A 17,039-nucleotide genomic window follows, 5' to 3' on the forward strand; every position below is an offset into this window, starting at 1 on the left:
CCTTCTAAGACCTGAAGACATTGGGGAGAGGCCAACAAAGGGTCAGAAAAGTGAATATGTGGAACAAAAGGGTCAGGAGGTGTTGAAATAACAACAGCGCTAGTCGTAGCCATTCAAGATCCTAAAGCTGCTAAGAGTAGATCCCAAATGTTCTCACTACAAAAAAGAAATGGCAATTATAGGACAGGATATCCAGATATACATGTTACTTACCCCATGGCGGCAATCATTCTGCAGCTTGTAAGTGTATCAAATCAACGTATTATAACCTACACAATGTTATATGTCAATTATGTCTCAAGTTGGCAATACGGATCTGATACATCCTCCTTGTTTTAGCCAAGTGTAAAGTTAATAGAAACTCTCCAGTTTAAAAAACAAAAACAACAACAACAACAACAAAAAAAGAAACAAACAAAACCTTAATGGGATAATATGTGAGAGGACTTCAGCATAGGGCCAACCTAGAGAAAGCATCCTAGTCCCTGCTGCTAGTTATTTTAATTGTTGTCAATGTTGTTGCCTCTGTTCCAGAACTCACCTCCTGTGCTGGTCTAAGACCGTTAAACTTCTCTGGGACTCAACTTCCTCATCTGTAGCATATGAATTCTAACAGTAGCTGCCTCTGGTAGTTGGGGCGAGGAGTAAATGAACTGGGTATCCCTCAGTGTTGTAAAATCACGATTGAGCAAACCCAGGCTGACATCAGTCTCCTGGCCTGGCCAAGCCCTGGGGTATTCCAGGCCAAGGGGAAGGGATAGCTTGGTGGGCAAACAAAACACTGGCTCTGCCCCTTTGTAGCTGTGTGGCCTGTGCAAGCCCACCTGTCTCTTGGACTCAGTTTCTCCATCTGTACAAAGCAGGTGCCAGAGCAGGTGATCTCCTGGGTCAGTTCTGGTTCTGGCTTCTGTGAAATCCTGCACATGGCTGCCTCTTGTCAGGCTCAAGTTTTTCCCGGAAGATCTTTAGGGAGGGGCGTTTTCAGGTGGCCACTTCATCTCCATGACTATTCTGTGTCAGCCTTGTGCTTGTGGGTTCCCTGCAGCTTTGCTCCTGGATCTCTGTGAACTCTGGGCTGGCTGTGTTTCCAGGAAGGGGGGCATTCTGGCTCTATAGTGAGTGGAATTTGAAGGGTGTTCAGTGGAAGAGAACAGACAAAGGTGGCAAGAGGACCTCAGGGTGCAGGCCAGGTTCCAGGTTCTGGGGAGGTGGGGTGGCCAAGCAAGGCTCAGTTCAGGTGAGCGGAACAGAGAGATGCCAGCTAATAGTCATTAGGGTGGCACTGAGCCCCTGACACTTGGTAGGACCTGGTTAGCCTTGGCTCAGGGCCTGAGGGATGTGCATCCTGAGGTTGAACAGGGTACAGAAAGGCAGGGCCATTGTGCTGGACATCTGCTATTTGCCCCTTGAGACAACTCTCCACCCTCTTGCCACCGCCCTGTGCCCTAGGAGATGACCTATAGTCATCAGTGCACTTCCTCCCCTCTCTGGCTTCCTGTTGGCTGTGACCAATGGGGAGCTCTAGCAGGATATAAAGTGAGGGGGGCAGGGTTAGGGTATTTTGTCTCCAGCTGTCTCCCTCAGGATCACCGTGGGGTGGCTTCAGTCCTTGATCCCAGGTGACAGCTCCTGTCAAGGATGTTCTCTGTGCCTGGGTCTAGAAACCATTCCCACTTCCCATGCCCTGGGGGTGGTGGGAGCAGAATCCCCACGTCTGCTCCCCCCAGGGAAACTGTGCCACTCTTGCCCACTTCCGTGAAAAGGTCCTTTATGAAGGCTTCAGGATCCTGCCTGATTCAGCTCCCCCAGAGTTGCAGAGCAAGGGTTCAGGAAAGGGCTTCAGGGTAGGATGCTGTAGGGCCCCCCATCAAAACCATTTCTGGAATCTGATTCCCATCATCTTACCCTTGATTATTCTGACAGACCATCCTGGCATTCTCCCTCTGGACTTCTGGCTCCTGTGTTTAGAGCAGGAGAAGGGAAGGGATGGGAGACAGCGATGGCCGATTTGAAAGGGAAGCACACCTGAGCTGTGCAGGTCCTGGCTGGCAGCAGACCCCCAGCAGGGACAGCACCATTAAGCACTCACGGGGACCAGATAGGCTGGGATTAGGGAGCATTTGTGGGCCTGAGCAGGCAGCTGACGTGACTCCAGCGCATTGCCAGCCTGCTGGCCTGTGGCCCAGAGGTGCAGCTGTCCCCAGAGGAGTCAGAAAGCTGGACTTGTGCATGAAATCCCTCAGTTTCTAAATACTGGGATCAGTTCAAATATTAAATTTTAAACAACCAGATCTGAATCTGGCCACTGGTTTGTGACCTGGAAAATACAAGCCCCTCTGACCTTTCTGATCTCGGTCTTGTTTGCTTGTAGGTTTCCCACACCTGGAGTGCAGACTGAGAGCAGCCAGGAGATAGGTGAGTGTGAGAGCCAAAACCCCGGGTTCACCTCGGGGGACTCAGAGACCCACTCACACCTGGGCACATACTTCAGCACCATTACTGGACCTGGTTTAGCAACGTCTGGTTTGCTGACTATGTGTCTTACCACCTCCACTCTCCCCACCCCTATTGCACGTCTGCCCCAGCCCTTCCTAATCCTCTTCTGAGCACCAGAGCTCTGAGCAATGGCTCCCCAAAAACCGGTGGCTAGCAGTGAATGGGGAGGGAACCAGAAGCAGAGCTGAAGCTGCAGTTTGGGCCTATTTCCTAAATGTGACTTCCCCTCATCCCAGTACCGCACAGAGCTTGCATGTGACTTCTGTATCTCGGTGTGATATTCTGCCAAAATGCAGGTGTACCTGGATTAGTACATGGTCTTTTGCCATAAAGAGCAATATTCATGAGTGGGTTATAGGACTATCATATCAGTCCTTCATACATTAGTATCTTTTAATGCCATCTGATTACTTTTTGATTACTGTCTTGCTGGGGTCAGCCACACTGAGGGGTTTTTTCATTTGGGAATTGAGAAGGAAGAGCCCTCCATAGAGGCTGGGGCAGCGTGGGTAGGGTCTGGGGGCCTGCCAAGGACATTTCTGGTAGCTTAGTGACTATTTGTGTGGAGCTGGCTCTGGGAGAGCCATCTTTGGCCCCTGTGCTGGGTGGGTGAGTCCTCTGGATACCATGGATACCACCATGATACCCCTGGGAAAGCATGCCCTCAACTCCAGACCATCTGTTTACAAACAAACATTTGAAGACAGAGCCCCTTGCTTGAGGGACTATCTGGGAGTTCTCTGGGACAAGCCAGCTTGATTCCCTGCCAGTGTCCTGGGGCCATTACTTCCCCAGCAACCTGGGAGAAATCATCCTTCCTCTGGGTGGCTGTGTGTGGAGCTGGCTTCACTCCTGGATGGAATCAGCAGTTGCCCCAGGGTATGATCCGATAGAGTGTGATCGGATAGAGCCCTCCCCACCCAACATCCCCTCCTGCCCACCTGTCACACTGCCCAAATCACCATCTGTGTCACTCGTTGGGAGAGGATGAGGAAGCTTTGGAAACTTCCACCAAAATGTCAACTGAAGGTTAGTAGTGGTTATTTCCAAATTGCAAGATTATATGCAATTTGAGTTTCCTGTGTTTTCCGTTTTATGTGTCAAGCATGTGATACTTTTTGATGTTCTCCCCACTGCCACCCCCGAATGCTATCTGGGGTAGTCTAGTGACCCATGGTTTCTTGTGTTCACTGTAGAAATTATCTGACCAGATTAGCTCCAGCCAGTAGCTGGGCCTCAGGAAATTGGGACGTGGGGCAGATAAATTTTGATGGAGAAGCAAAAGGTGATGTTGGGAAAGGATTGAGGAGCTGTCCGAGGTGAGCATGGCCTCCTCCTCTTATTCTGCTGCAGTGGTAAGCTAACGAGCCAAATCATGATTTTTTTTTCAAAAATAAGGTGGACTTGGTTTGTTCCCTCAATTAAAGCCCACCTTCTTCCCTTTCCTTGCTAAGAAAGCAGGCTCTCACTTGAAGGGCAACTGCATTGAGGCAGGGATGGATGTCACTCCCTTGCATCGACTATTGCCAGACAACCTAGGTTTTCTTTATTCTTTCTTTCTTTCTTTTTTTTTTTTTTTAAAGATGTCTAAAATTACAATTCAGACTCTAGGGAGCTTTTAATATGTGTGGTCAGAAATTGATAAATTCCTTAAAGTGGCATAACTGACTAGAGAGTTTTAAGAATTTTTAAAAAGTTTCCTCTTTCCGAATGTAAGTAACCAGTAATTCCACTTCTGGGAAATTTGCCCTGAGGAAATAGCCTAAGATGTGTACAAAGATTTATCTACAAGGATGTTTATCATAGCATTATTTACGTTTGTTAAAAAAGAAGAAAACAGGGTGAGTATCCAGCAGCTGGGGGTTGGGGGAGCCCATTTTGGCACATGCAGATGGTGGAAGATTCTGGGCAGCCACTGAATACAATTTGAGATGAATTTTTAATAATCTAGGGGGAAATGGTCATACTTCCGTGGTAAGTGAAAAGACGATTTGCCCAAATTCTTCCTGACTACATTAAAAAAAGGTGGGATAGATAGAAACAAGTAAGCAAGGTAGAGAGCAGAGAAAGAAGATTGGAGAAACAGATACCAAAGAGCGGGGTGGGTGGGGCGGGGGTAACAGGCGATTTATTTTCTGCTTTGTGCTTTTCTGCATTTCTAATTTCCCACAGCGGAATGTTCCCTATTTCTCAAAGAGCAGTTACAATTAAGAAAAAATTCTCTACCCCTCACCCCGTGTGTGTGTGTGTGTGTGTGTGTGTGTGTGTGTGTGTACATTTTGCCAGTCTGCTGTACAGGAAAGATTGTTACATTGTTACTTTTTATTCTGAAGCATTCTTTTCCTTATAACATTTTTTACAACCAAAACCAAGGTCAGTGCCACACAGTGTTCTTACATCCCTTGAACTGTGGGTCTGAGAGAGCTGGTTTTGGGGGCTGCGTTAGTTTATTAAAACAGGCATAACAAAATACCACAGACAGGATGGCTTAGATGATGGATGTTAATTGTCTCACAGTTGTGGAGGCCAGAAGTCTGAGATCAAGGTGTTAGCAGGTTTGGTTTCTTCTGTCTCTCTCCTTGGCTAGAAGGCTGCCTCCTCCCTGTGTCCTCATACAGTCAGTCATACCTCTGTCTGTGCTATCTGTGTCCTAATCTCTCCTTCTTTTTTTTTTTTTTTTTTTTGTTGTTGTTGTTGTTGTTAAGGTGGATTTAGTTGTTTGTTTGTTTGTTTTATAAACATATAATGTACTATTTGTTTCAGGGGTACAGGTCTGTGATTCATCAGTCTTACACACACAGTGCTCACCACAACACTTACCCTGCCCAGTGTCCATCAGCCAGCCACCGCATCCCTCCCATCCCCCTCTACTCCAACATATTTCTCTCTCTTATTTCTCAAATTCCACATATCAGTGAGATCATATGATAATTGTCTTTCTCTGACTGATGTATTTCACTTAGCATAATACCCTCTGGTTCCATCCATGTCATTGCAAATGGCAAGATCTTATTTTTTTGATGGCTGAGCAATATTCCAGTGTGTGTGTGTGTGTGTGTGTGTGTATACACATCTTCTTTATCCACTCATCTATAGATGAGCATCTGGGCTCTTTCCATAGCTTGGCTGTTGTGGACATTGCTGCTATAAACATGAAGGTGCAGGTGCCCCTTCAGATCACTACATTTGTATCTTTGGGATAAATACCCAGTAGTGTGATTGCTGCACCATAAAGTAGCTCTATTTTCAACTTTTTGAGGAAACTCCATACTGTTTTCCCAATCTTCCCTTCTTAAAAGGATACCGGTCTATTGGAGTAGGACCTGCCCTAAAGACCTCATTTACCATAATTACCTCTTCAGAGACACTCTCTCCAAACTCTCTCATGTTCTGAGATCCTGAGTGTTACGACTGCAACATGAATTACGGGGAGGGTCCACACTTCAGCCTATAACAGGGACAGTCTCTTCCCAGTGACTGTGGCCAGTATTTTGCAGAGCACAGAGCTTGAAGCTCGAGTGGGAGCAGGGATATTGATGGAGAAGACATTGTCCCTGCCTTTAGGAGGTCCTCAGGGAGGCATGATGTAGACACTGAATGCAAGCCCCTCACTTCTCCAGCAAGATCCAGCAGCAATGGTTGGACCGTTCCTGGTTGTGTCCAACTAACACAGATTGGCTGCTCAAGGTCAAGGCAAAAGAAAGAGTTGAACATACAAAAAGATAAATTTATTAGGAAACTTTTAAGCACATCTACCATAGTGAGAATCAACAAGTGAGCTATGAACAATCAAATCAGTCAAATGGACTTCTGGACACTAAATCTCAAAGTTTAAAAATAATTTTTCTAAGAATCAACTCAAAGATGAAACTGATTTATCAAATCAATGGTGGAGAAAAGGAATAGGTAAGCAAGTTGGGTGTGGAAGGTTGTGGGTGTTGAGTTTAGTAGACACAATGATTATTAGGTTGGAGAGTAGTGTGAGAGCTGGGGAGAGGCTGAGGTAGGCATCCAATGGCAGGCACCTTAGATTTAAGTGGAAGGTAGTAGGGAGCTACAGCAGGCTCTGGAGCAAAGGTGGAGCAGAATGAGAACAGAAGTTAAGAGAGACTGCAACAGAAAATCTAGTTAGGCAGTCTTTGCTGAAGTGCTGGGATGAGGGTCTCAATGTAAGTTCTGGAAGCAGAGCTGCAGAGGAGGACTTGGGAAGATGTTTGTACTACTTCATTTTTCTGGGCTTTTTTCCATGCCCTTCTCTCTGTTTCATCTCCAGCATGGCAAGCTCTTAAGCACTGCATTCATGGAACCCCTCTACTCTGAAGCTTATATTAACTTCCAGACAGAGACTTCTTCTTGGGCTCAGCTGCCCATTAGAGCACTGACGTAGTCTGTCATGGGGATCTGACCTCTCCCTGTTCACTGCCAAGCTTCACTGGGTTAAGAATTGGGTGCTCAGCAAGTGTGGGCGGGGTAAGATTGATGACAGAGTCAATGACTGGATGTAAGCTGCATAAGTAGTTGGAGCTTAAGAGATTCAAAAATAATTCCAAGGTGAGTCTGTAAAATTTTACAAATTATCAAGTTCCTATCATGAGTGTGACACTGGTGAGAGAGGAGTGACTTGGTCCCCACCCTCATGGAGCTTACAGCCTAAAGTGGGTAACAAAATAGTAATGAAAACATGATGAATACTGTGAAGCCCCCAGTCTGCTAGGAGAGCCTGAGGGTGGGGGAGGGGTGGCAGAATCAAGGTGGGCTTCCTGGAGGAGGTGCTTATTTGATGTGAAAATTGGAGGATTTATGAGGATGCAAATGTCTGAGCAGGTCATAGAAGTTACATGATGGACCAAGATGAAGGTGAGGTAAAGGGAAGCCCAAATAAGGAGAAAAGAGATTCCTGCAAAGGCATCATCTATGCAGAGATCCTTCAGTGTGGGAGAAGCTTTAGAAATGCAGAAGCTGAGCATGCCTAGAACATAGAGACCAAGGGGGCTACTGGTGAGATGAGAGGTGAAGGTCAGAGGACAGCATCATAAGGCCACCATTGTCAAAGAGATTTTGGACTATAGTCTAAGAACATCAGGAATTCACCAGAGGCTTTTAGTCAGGGAGCAATGTGAACTTATCTGTGTTTTTAAAAGACTGCTCTGGCTGGAGCTATGCTGAGTGTGGATGGCTGGGAGCAGGAGGGGGATCAGTGGGAGGCTGATGCAGCTGTCCAGGCAAGAATCAGTGGTCACTTTGCCTCGATGGTGGCTGTGAATGATGAGTAGATAGAAGAGAATGACTCTCAAGATGTGGACAAGAAGAGAGAGCAAGGATGACTCCAGGCGTGGATTTAAACAAGGGCAGAGAGGACATTTGCAGAGATATTTGGGGGTGCTTCTGCCACACTGTCACCCCACACTGAGCTCCAGCAGTCCAACCACCAGTCCTTCAATGGGGTTGTCACTCACAGTGACACCAGCATATAGGCCAGCAGTGATGGCAGGACCTCAAAGAACAGAGAGGAGAAGGGGCTACCTGCCCTAGGCCCAGAGGCCAAACTGGGACCTAGGACTATGCCCAGCATCCTAGAGTTGTTGGGGGAGATTGGTTAAGAAAATCTGACCCACAAAGCAGAAAAACTGGGTTTAGCATTTTCCTCTGACTCAGCAAAATCTCTTCTCTCAGCACCTTTCGTAGAAGACTGAAAATCCACAATTATTCCTAAATATCCCCTCAGTACTGATTATTCCTTGTCCAAAAGTCCTGGGACTTCTTCCATGATTGATGTTAACACTGGAGTAAAACTAACTTACATTGGAGCAGCCTTCTCCCATCTGCCTCTCAGGGGACCCTCATGGTGATGCTGGAACACAGGCCAGGAGGTATTAGTATTCTTCCTATTCCACAGATAACAAAACGGAGGCTCAGGGAGAGGATGCCACTTGCCCAAAGTCACACAACTCAGAAATGGGAGAGACAGAACCAAAACCCAAATTAGGAGAGTCTGCCTTCAGTGCATTTTTCTCAATTGTGTTTTTTGTCTTCAGTCTCATGGTAACTTTTGAAATAAATGACCTGGCACATTTTGCTTTTAGAGCATCTGTTTGTTGCCTGCTAATAAAACCTTCATTTTTTCCTTTTGCTCAAACTGTTTGAACTGTACAACCCTGTTGTAATTCCTTCCACATCTATGTAAATAAATCCTTGTAAGAGCCAGCTGCAAAGCAAAAGATTTGGAGACAGCAGATCATCAGTGTGAGAACTTTTCCAGCAGCTGGCCAGCAAGTGGTGGGCGGTGAGGTCCAGGAGGCTGCTGAGGGGCTAGATCATGAGAACTTTGCCTTAATTCCAGGTGGGATGGGGCATGTGAGATTTTGAGGAGGGGAGACAGGAGAGGGGCACTGACTTGCATATGAACAGAAAGCCCTTGGCTGCTTTGCAGAGGGGAGACTGCATGGCATAGGGGTGGAACCGAGAGACTGGAGTATTTCAGGTGAGAGATGGTGGTGGCCGTGGAAGTGGGGAGAAGTGGCCCAATTCTGAATGGATGCCTCCTGGAGTGTGTTTTGACATCAGTTTTGGTGCTGAAATTTAACTCTGATCCTAACCACCCAGAGTTAGCACAGACCCCACAAGTTAAAGGACACAGTTCCCAACAAGATTGCCCCAGCTTCGGATGCCAACCACAAGTGGGGTCCTCAAGCTAACACACTTCCGATGGGCTGGCTATAAATTTGGGGATTCCTGTAGCCCTCTCTGGCTGGAAAATTCACTAGAATGACTCACAGAACTCAGGAAAGCACTCTACTTGCATTTACAGTTTTATTATAAAGGCTATAGATCAGGACCACCCAAATAAAGGGACATAGAGGCGAGGTCTCACAGAGTCCCACCAAAGACCTGTCTGCTCTCCTGGCACATTGATTGTTGACCGACCAGGAAGCCTCACTGAGCTCCAGTGTTCAGAGCTTTTATTGGGATTTCATTATGTTGGCATGATTGGTTGATTGCTTAGCCACATGACTAAAGTCAGTCTCCATCCTCCCTCCCCTGGCTCAGAGCCCCAATCCTCTAATGACTGCTAATGATCTTTCTGGTGACTAGCACCCATCCTGATTCAGCCTATTAGCATAAACTCAGATGTAGTCCCAGGGGCTCATGAACAACAAAAGACACCCCCATCACTAGGGAAATTTTAAGGATTTACAGTCTCCCTTCTAGGAACCAGAGACAAAATTCAGTCGTAGTCTTTATTATAAACAGGGTAGATGCTATTGCCCTTTACTGAGACTCGCAGAAGACTAGAGGCCAGGGGTGTGGGCTGGGCTACTAGGTCTGGTTGGGGAAATGAAGGGTAATGTTTTGGACATATTGACTTTGAGATGTTCATTAGACATCCAAGTGTGGAGTTGGCAGTTGGATCTGAGTTTGGAGCTGAGGGAAAGATCAGTATGTAAATCATATTTGAAGCCTCAGGATTAAATGAGATAAATCAAGGAGTGAGTATAGTTGGAGAGAAAAGAGCAGAGCTCTGTGTTTGGAACAGTTACGGCTGGGGACATGGTGGGGCAGGATGTGGGGGGTGATGCTAACAAAGGAGGCAAAGGATGAGTGGTCTGAGAGATAGGGGAGCCCTGGGTTCCCAGGTAGGTGTTTCACAAGGAGGGGAGAAAAAGTCAGTGCTAAACACAGCAAGTCAAGGAAGAGGAGGACCAAGAAAAGGCCATGGGACTTGGCAAGATGGGGGCTGCAATGACCTTGAGCTGAGTGGCTTCAGAGGAGAGGAGGTGACAGTAGCTGCCTGGCGGGGCGTGGTGGGGGGAAGTAAGGTGGGAATGGTTAGTGAGGAAGTGCAGACAGAGGGCAGCCCCCCCCGCAACCACCCAGGGACTGCAGGGCCTGTAGGGGTTATGATAGGAGCTGTCACCGCACAGCTGGCAGCCAGAGGGAGTGGTCCAGTGCCAACTATGTCCCTACTTCAGGATTATCTGGCAACTCAGAGTGTGGGTGGAGAGAAGACACAGGAGTGACTACCCACACTGTACAACAGAGAAAGAAAAGTGGAATGTGGCATGACAGAGGTGTAGAGCCAGGAGAAATCACTGCTGATTGGGGGTGATCAGGACAGGTAAGCATAACAACAACAAGGCATTTTTGTGAGGGGTCTGCCTTCATGTGCCTGGGGACCTGCTGACCCCTTGAATTGCGTTCTTGAATTTAATTCTCACAGTACTGGTATTGTCCTCGTTTTGTAGACAAGGAAACTGAGGCGTATAGGGGATGAGTCACTTATCCAAGGTCACAGTCTTGGAAATTGCCAGAGATAGAAGTTAAGGCAGACTGTAGAAGATTTTTACAGGTAAAGGTAAAAAGGGAACAGGGGGATTGGCTTAAATGAGAACACAGAGACAAAAAAAGTCTATTTGAGTTGGGGGTGGGGGGTACTGGCAGACTCATTTAGAACAAGAATGGGTCAGGTCCTAAGTCACTCAAGAAAGGGACCCAGCCCTCTTGAATGCCATTCTGCTCAGGTCACTGGCAGTGTGGCCTCCAACAGGCTCCTAACCCCTCAGGCTGTCTTCCTCCATAAGAGGAGGGTAACACGTCTCCACTGGGGTCCGAACACGGATGTGAGGGCTGGCACAGGCTGAGGCAGGAAGAGCCTGGGAGGAGAAGGGGGTGGGGGCTGGCCTCTGGTGGTGTGTGGGGAGGGCCTGCGGGCCAGGAGACAGGTGTGGATCCCACACTCCCTGGCCTGCCCCTCAGCTACCCTTCTCCACCCCCTACCGTCCCCTCACCCAGGGCAGAAGCATGCCTCCACTGGCTGTTCTTATCACCCCTGGTCTGTAGAACAGGAGCAGCGGTGGAGCAGGACCCTGCCCACCCCTGCCAGAGCACACAGTCATGACGTAAAGTAGCATCTGGGGAGAAAGCACTTAGCAGAAATGCCCAGCAGAAAGTAGCATCATTCAGGAGTAGACAGGAACCACCAATTCTAACAGAAAGGCAGATAAAATAAGGAGAATGCTTTCTGAAGTGGGGTTTGGCAGCTGTTTAATTCTGAAAGGTCTCTGCTCTGTTGAGGTAAGCCTGTGAGCCCATGGGTACTCCTTTCCTACCTGTGAAATGGGCACATCCTGGCTGATTTGGACTGCATGAGGACAGCACTGGGAGGCCAGCCCGGTGGGATGCGCTTCCAAAACATTTTGTGATCGCTGAGGGAGCTTTCCACCTAGTCCGCCCAGCAGTGTGCATGGCTCTGCCAGGCCTAACATAGACACTTGGCAGGGCCTCCCTGTGCCTCCCATGTCACAGAGGAATAGACTGAAACCCAGAGAGATCGGGCCAAGTTTCCCTCCAACCATTGTTGATATCTTCTCTCTAAATCTTTTTATACACCATGGAAGTAGAGAGGGGAGGGAAAAAAGAGGGAGGGGGGAAGAAATAAGAAAAAAGAGCAGATGGGGAAGGAATAAGACCCATGGCATTACGTGGCTTTAGGAGGATAGACGCTCACATTTGTGTTCAAGAAGAATATTAAGAATCCCAGTTCATTAGACACTTTGGAGCAGGAGAGAGGCCTAGAACATTCTTAATTTGGAACCTGTCAAGCCAGTCACTTTATCTGGACATCCATGACCCACTAACTATGTCACTTTCCTTGTATAGCCAATGTGTCGGTGGTTTAGTCTCAGGTTGCATGGGGGAGAAGCATCTAGAAGGAAAAAAGCCCTTAATGATATGCCCTAGAGAATGTAATGTGCTGCCACACCCATACACATGATTTTGGGAGGGACTCATAAATGTGGGCCAGGGGTCTGGATTTGGAAATGCCTGGGACCTAGGGGCAGGCAGTGAGTGAGGCTGGGGCATGCCTGGCCCCCTCCAGCTTCTACCATCCCCCCTGGGCAAGCTCGGGGCCAGTTCTTGAAGAGTGCCTGTTCCACTCTCCCAGGGGGCTCCATGCTAACTTCCAGAAACCCTGGCTGTGTGCCTTCTGGGCTGGTTCCTGGCTGTGGGTCATATTTTACAGTGTTCTGGAACTTCTTTACCTCATCCTTGGTATCTTCTATGAGTCCTCTAGCAGATTTGAAGGAGGGGACAATTAGAGAGCAAACATCCCATCCTGAGCAGCCACCGGCAACAGAATACTATGCCAGGAGCCTTGTGCACATTATTTAACCTGAGACTTGTACCACTTCTGGAAGGTGTGGGCATAAGTCTCTGTTTCATGTGCAGGCAAACTGAGGCTCAGAGAGGTTCAGTAGTTTTCCCTGGATGCCCCAGCCAATAAGTGGAGGGAGCAGAGTGGGAAGCTAGGTCCACAGGCCCCCAGGCGTTCTGCTGCTCCTTGTGCATCCCCACCCTCCCCTCCAGCCTGAGTCCCTGAGGATGGTGCTGACATTGATCCTGCCCTTGTCTCTGGACTGGTTTGGCTATTCTTTTCTCCTCCCTCTGCGCAATCATCTTTGCAAGTCCCAAAGGCCCACTCTCTTCAAATGCAGTTCATGTCAGACCCCACTTTGAGAACCTCTTGACTCAAATCCTGGAAAAGTCCCCAAGGTCCTGGAAATGCTCCTAAATTGGACCCCTCTGAGAATAAGCAAAAGGGGATGAGAAGCCCTAGGAGTCCAGAGGACAAAACTGATTGATTAGGGCTTGAAGGAAGACTCATGCCCTTTGGTTTTGAAGAATGTGGTCATCAGACCTCCAATGCCAGAGCTTGGAATAGTGGGTCAGGAAAGTTTTTTTTAAAAAGGGTGGGGCGGTAAGAGAGACATAAGAAGGAAAGAGGGGGATGGGGAGAAGTAAAGGAACCAGGAATAGCTAGGGAGAGTAGACAGAGTCACAGGTTCTTCTGAACTGTCATGAGCCCAGTGGGAATATGAGGTGACTTCCCAAGCACTGTGGTAGGGGTTGAACAAGAGGGAGCTTGGGTCGTTGAGGAGTGACGCAGTGGCACAGGCCCCTTGGTGTCAGGTCACACGACCACCTCCCCAGTGACTGAAGGCACTGCAGTGCCCCAGTGAGGTTCACCTCACCAGCCCCATGTCATCCAAAGATGCAGAAATCACCAATGAAGTCCACTGCACACTGTGAGCTTTGAACCCATTCCCATTAAAATAAAACCAGAAACGTGCCAGGGAAGAGAGTTAGCTCTCACAGGGTTAACCTTCAGTTATTCGGAACCCACTGGGCGCCCCCTTCCCTCACACAGACCATCAGAGGGCCTTCCTCCACCCCGTCCACTGGCATTTCTGTAGTGGCAAGTGGTTTGCTCTCTGGCCCACACCAAGGGCCTTTTGTTAGAGGTTGTTCTTTAATTTTCCATTCCTTTTTATGCATACTTGCAAAGCTCTCAGCTCCAGCCAGGCAAGGAGGAGACTTGTAGTAGCAGGACTGATGATGTTGGGAGGCTCCTTGCAGCTGCCAGAGCCGCAGTCCTGGGTGGGAGCGGCCTCAGGCTCTGCAGCAGTGGCTCTATCCGCCTCTCCTGCTGGCAGCCAGAGCTCTCTGTAGGGCTCCTCACCCTACAGCTCTGGGGCACAGGAAAGGCCTGCTCCTCTTGCATAACTGGCCAGGGACAGATCTGGAAGGGTAAGTGAGGGTCTGCAAGTACCATGCACCCACGGAGGCCGGGAAGGAGTCGTAGGCTCTGAGACTTCCAGAAAAACAAAGCTGATAAAGCTGTTGCTTCTGAGATTGAAGGAGGAAATAGCTCGAGAGCCTGTTCTGGGGATTCTATGAAGCCATAGCAGGACTTGGCTCTGCTTACGCTTGAGGTGGCCTAGAATTCTGAGGAAGGAAGGTGGCTATTGGCTCACATCCAAAACAAGGAGGATATAGGACTTCCCTGAAGGACCTTAGCTCCTTCCTTCATTCTTTGCCAGATGTTTTCTGAAGACCAAATATATGCCAGGCTCCCTGCTGAGCACCAGGGGCTTGAAGGAGAGCTAGAATTCGGCCTCTACCTAGAAGTACCCCTCGTCTTACCAGGAGGTTGGTTGCTTAAATACCTGTAATGTCACAAGATGTACGATATCAGAGAGTCTGCTAGAGGCAGAGAGAAGCCAGCTAGGCCTCAGGATACTGGAGAAGAATTTACAGAGGGGCTATTTGGGTTGGGTCTTGAAGGATGTGTAGGAGTTCTTCAGACGACAAAAGGCAGCCAAGGTGTTTTGAGTGACTGCAAAGAGATTTGGACATACAGAAATGTAATAGAGTGTAGTGACCAGCTCGGCAGGCCTGAACAGAGGCTGCAGAAGATGGGAAGAAAAGACTGATCGGGCCACATCATGAAAGGCCTCAATTGCCAGGTAAAGGAGTTTTAACTTGATGGTACAGGATGATGAGAAGCACCAAAGATTTTTAAAAGAGTGGTGTGATGTGGTCATTTTGCATCTTAGAAAACTCAGTCTGACTACCATGTGGATGGGATGAAGAGGGACACTGGGAGACCCTCTCCCCCCAAAAACTGTGTCCTTATACTTATGCAGACCAGTGCTTTAGACCAACGCAGTGGGGTTGGAAGGTGGAGAACCAGCTCTGTTCTCTTCTGAGTTTGGGAGGCCAGGCTGGGTGGAGCACCAACTATGAGGGAAAAGGAAGAGTCTGGGATGGTTTTGGATTGGAGTGGGCTATGGAGACTGGATGGGTGAAGAGGGCCTCTTGATGGGAGCAGGAAGGAGAGAAGAGTTGCAGGTGGAGTTGGGAAGAGAGGAGAAGCAATGAGCTTGAATGTGGCCATAGGGAGCTAGAGATGCTAGAGGGATATCACTTCAAGACAGTGTCACCTGCAGGCACCCTCCATCCCTCACGCCAGCAGGCTCCATGGTACAGCCTCTGGAGCTGCTGAGATGAAGCCAGATTTCTCATGCCCATACCCTCCAGATTGCTAGCACTCTGACAGTAAGGTCTTACCTTGTACCTACTAAGTGCTTCATTGGCTCTTCTCAGCCTGGGCCTAAGTATTCCTGGGTGCAGATATGAAAAAGGGGTGCCATGTCTCTGCTAAAGGCAGGTTCACCGACTATTGAATGGGAATGCTGCTGGGCAGGTTGGAGGTGCAGAGTCTCAACTTGAAATTGGACATACAGAATGATTTTGTGTCCTGGCTAGGTGCCAGAAGACCCTAGATAATGGTACCCAGGGATAGAGCAAGGGGAGACTGCAGGCTGGCTCACTGAGCATTGCCTTGGCACACCACTGACCCTTCTCCTAAGAGACCATGAATTCTGCTTGGTTTGGGGTGGGGGGGACCTTGCAGTTAGGAGAAAGAAAAACTTGGGAAAGAAATTGTTTCTAAGGTGGCAGGCCCCAGTGCTAGAGTCTAGGTGTGCCCAGCCTTGGGGGGTGGGGGGGATCTCCAGGTAAGAGTTACCAGGAGAGACAACTGAATTGTGTGGGACTTTGTGCTGGGCTTTCCCCTACCCAGACATATTTGATCCTCACACGTGGCGGGATCAGAGAGGTAAAGCAACTGGCCAAAGTCACACAGCTAGCACAAGGCAGAACTGGCTTTCTACCAAGCTTGGCCGACTCAGGTGTAGGCTTTCCTTCCCCCACCACCAACCATCATGCTAGTGGTGCACCTTTGCCTCTGGGTGAGGCTGAAAAACACAGAACACCTGAAAGCAGTATGAGATTCATCACAGGATTACCAAATTCTTTTTTAAAAACATACAGTGAGGGGTGCCTGGGTGGCTCAGTGGGTTAAATTAAAGCCTCTGCCTTCAGCTCAGGTCATGATTCCAGGGTCCTGGGATTGAGACCTGCATCGGGCTCCCTGCTCATCAGGGAGCCTGTTTCCCTTCCTCTCTCTCTGCCTGCCTCTCTGCCTACTTGTGATCTCTGTCAAATATATAAATAAAATCTTAAAAAAAAAATACAGTGATTGGGAACAGCAAAGGGATGTGTGTGTGTGTGTGTGTGTGTGTTAGTGTAGACTTGTTCATCACATGTAGATTTATTGAGCACCTGTGATGTGCCAGAGCCTGGGGATACAGCAATGACCAGGGCAGACACTGTCCAGGCTCTCAGGGAGTCATGAGTAGGCATGTGAGGGAGGATCTTACACATAAGCAGGTATGTACAAATATACACATATGCTCACTTCAGTGATCTAAACCAGTGTTGTAAAGATGGATGCATTTGCTTCAACAAACACACACACAGATACACACCCCCAGTGCTCACACTCGTGCATAGCACACCCATGCACATATGTTCACCAATAAGCATTAACTAGGAAGAAGGAACAGGGCCTGCAGCCCAATACAATAGCCCAGGAGAAGGTGAAGTGCAGCCTGTCATATTTCACCATAGAGGCTAGCCTAGGACTACAGTCCAGACTCCTGTCTGCACCCCTTCTGCCAGCCAGGGACCGGGCTTCCGGAACTGGACAGTGCACACTGCAACTTTGCCCAAGGAACTCTGCTGAGAGTTGCAGCCACCATCTGTCAAAATGGCCTGGGCACTTGGCAGGCACTGTATCTTTGCGCATTTCCTCCAGCTCTAGATGTGGGCACAGTTATTACCCCCATTTACAGGGAGGA

General features: G+C 48.5%; 1 protein-coding gene across 10 annotated transcripts in view; it reads left to right on the forward strand.

The window, feature by feature from the left end:
* ATP2B2 (ATPase plasma membrane Ca2+ transporting 2) overlaps positions 1-17,039 on the forward strand; it is a 365,301-nt gene that overhangs the window by 82,680 nt on the left and 265,582 nt on the right. For all 10 annotated transcript variants that reach the window (XM_082682462.1, XM_082682460.1, XM_082682467.1 and 7 more), the window contains one exon: positions 2,372-2,415. The gene's annotated coding sequence lies outside the window, so the exon portion shown is untranslated. The remainder of the gene's footprint in view (positions 1-2,371; positions 2,416-17,039) is intronic.

The sequence above is a fragment of the Mustela nivalis genome (assembly GCF_964662115.1).
Source record: "Mustela nivalis genome assembly, chromosome: 1".
Taxonomy (NCBI): domain Eukaryota; kingdom Metazoa; phylum Chordata; class Mammalia; order Carnivora; family Mustelidae; genus Mustela; species Mustela nivalis.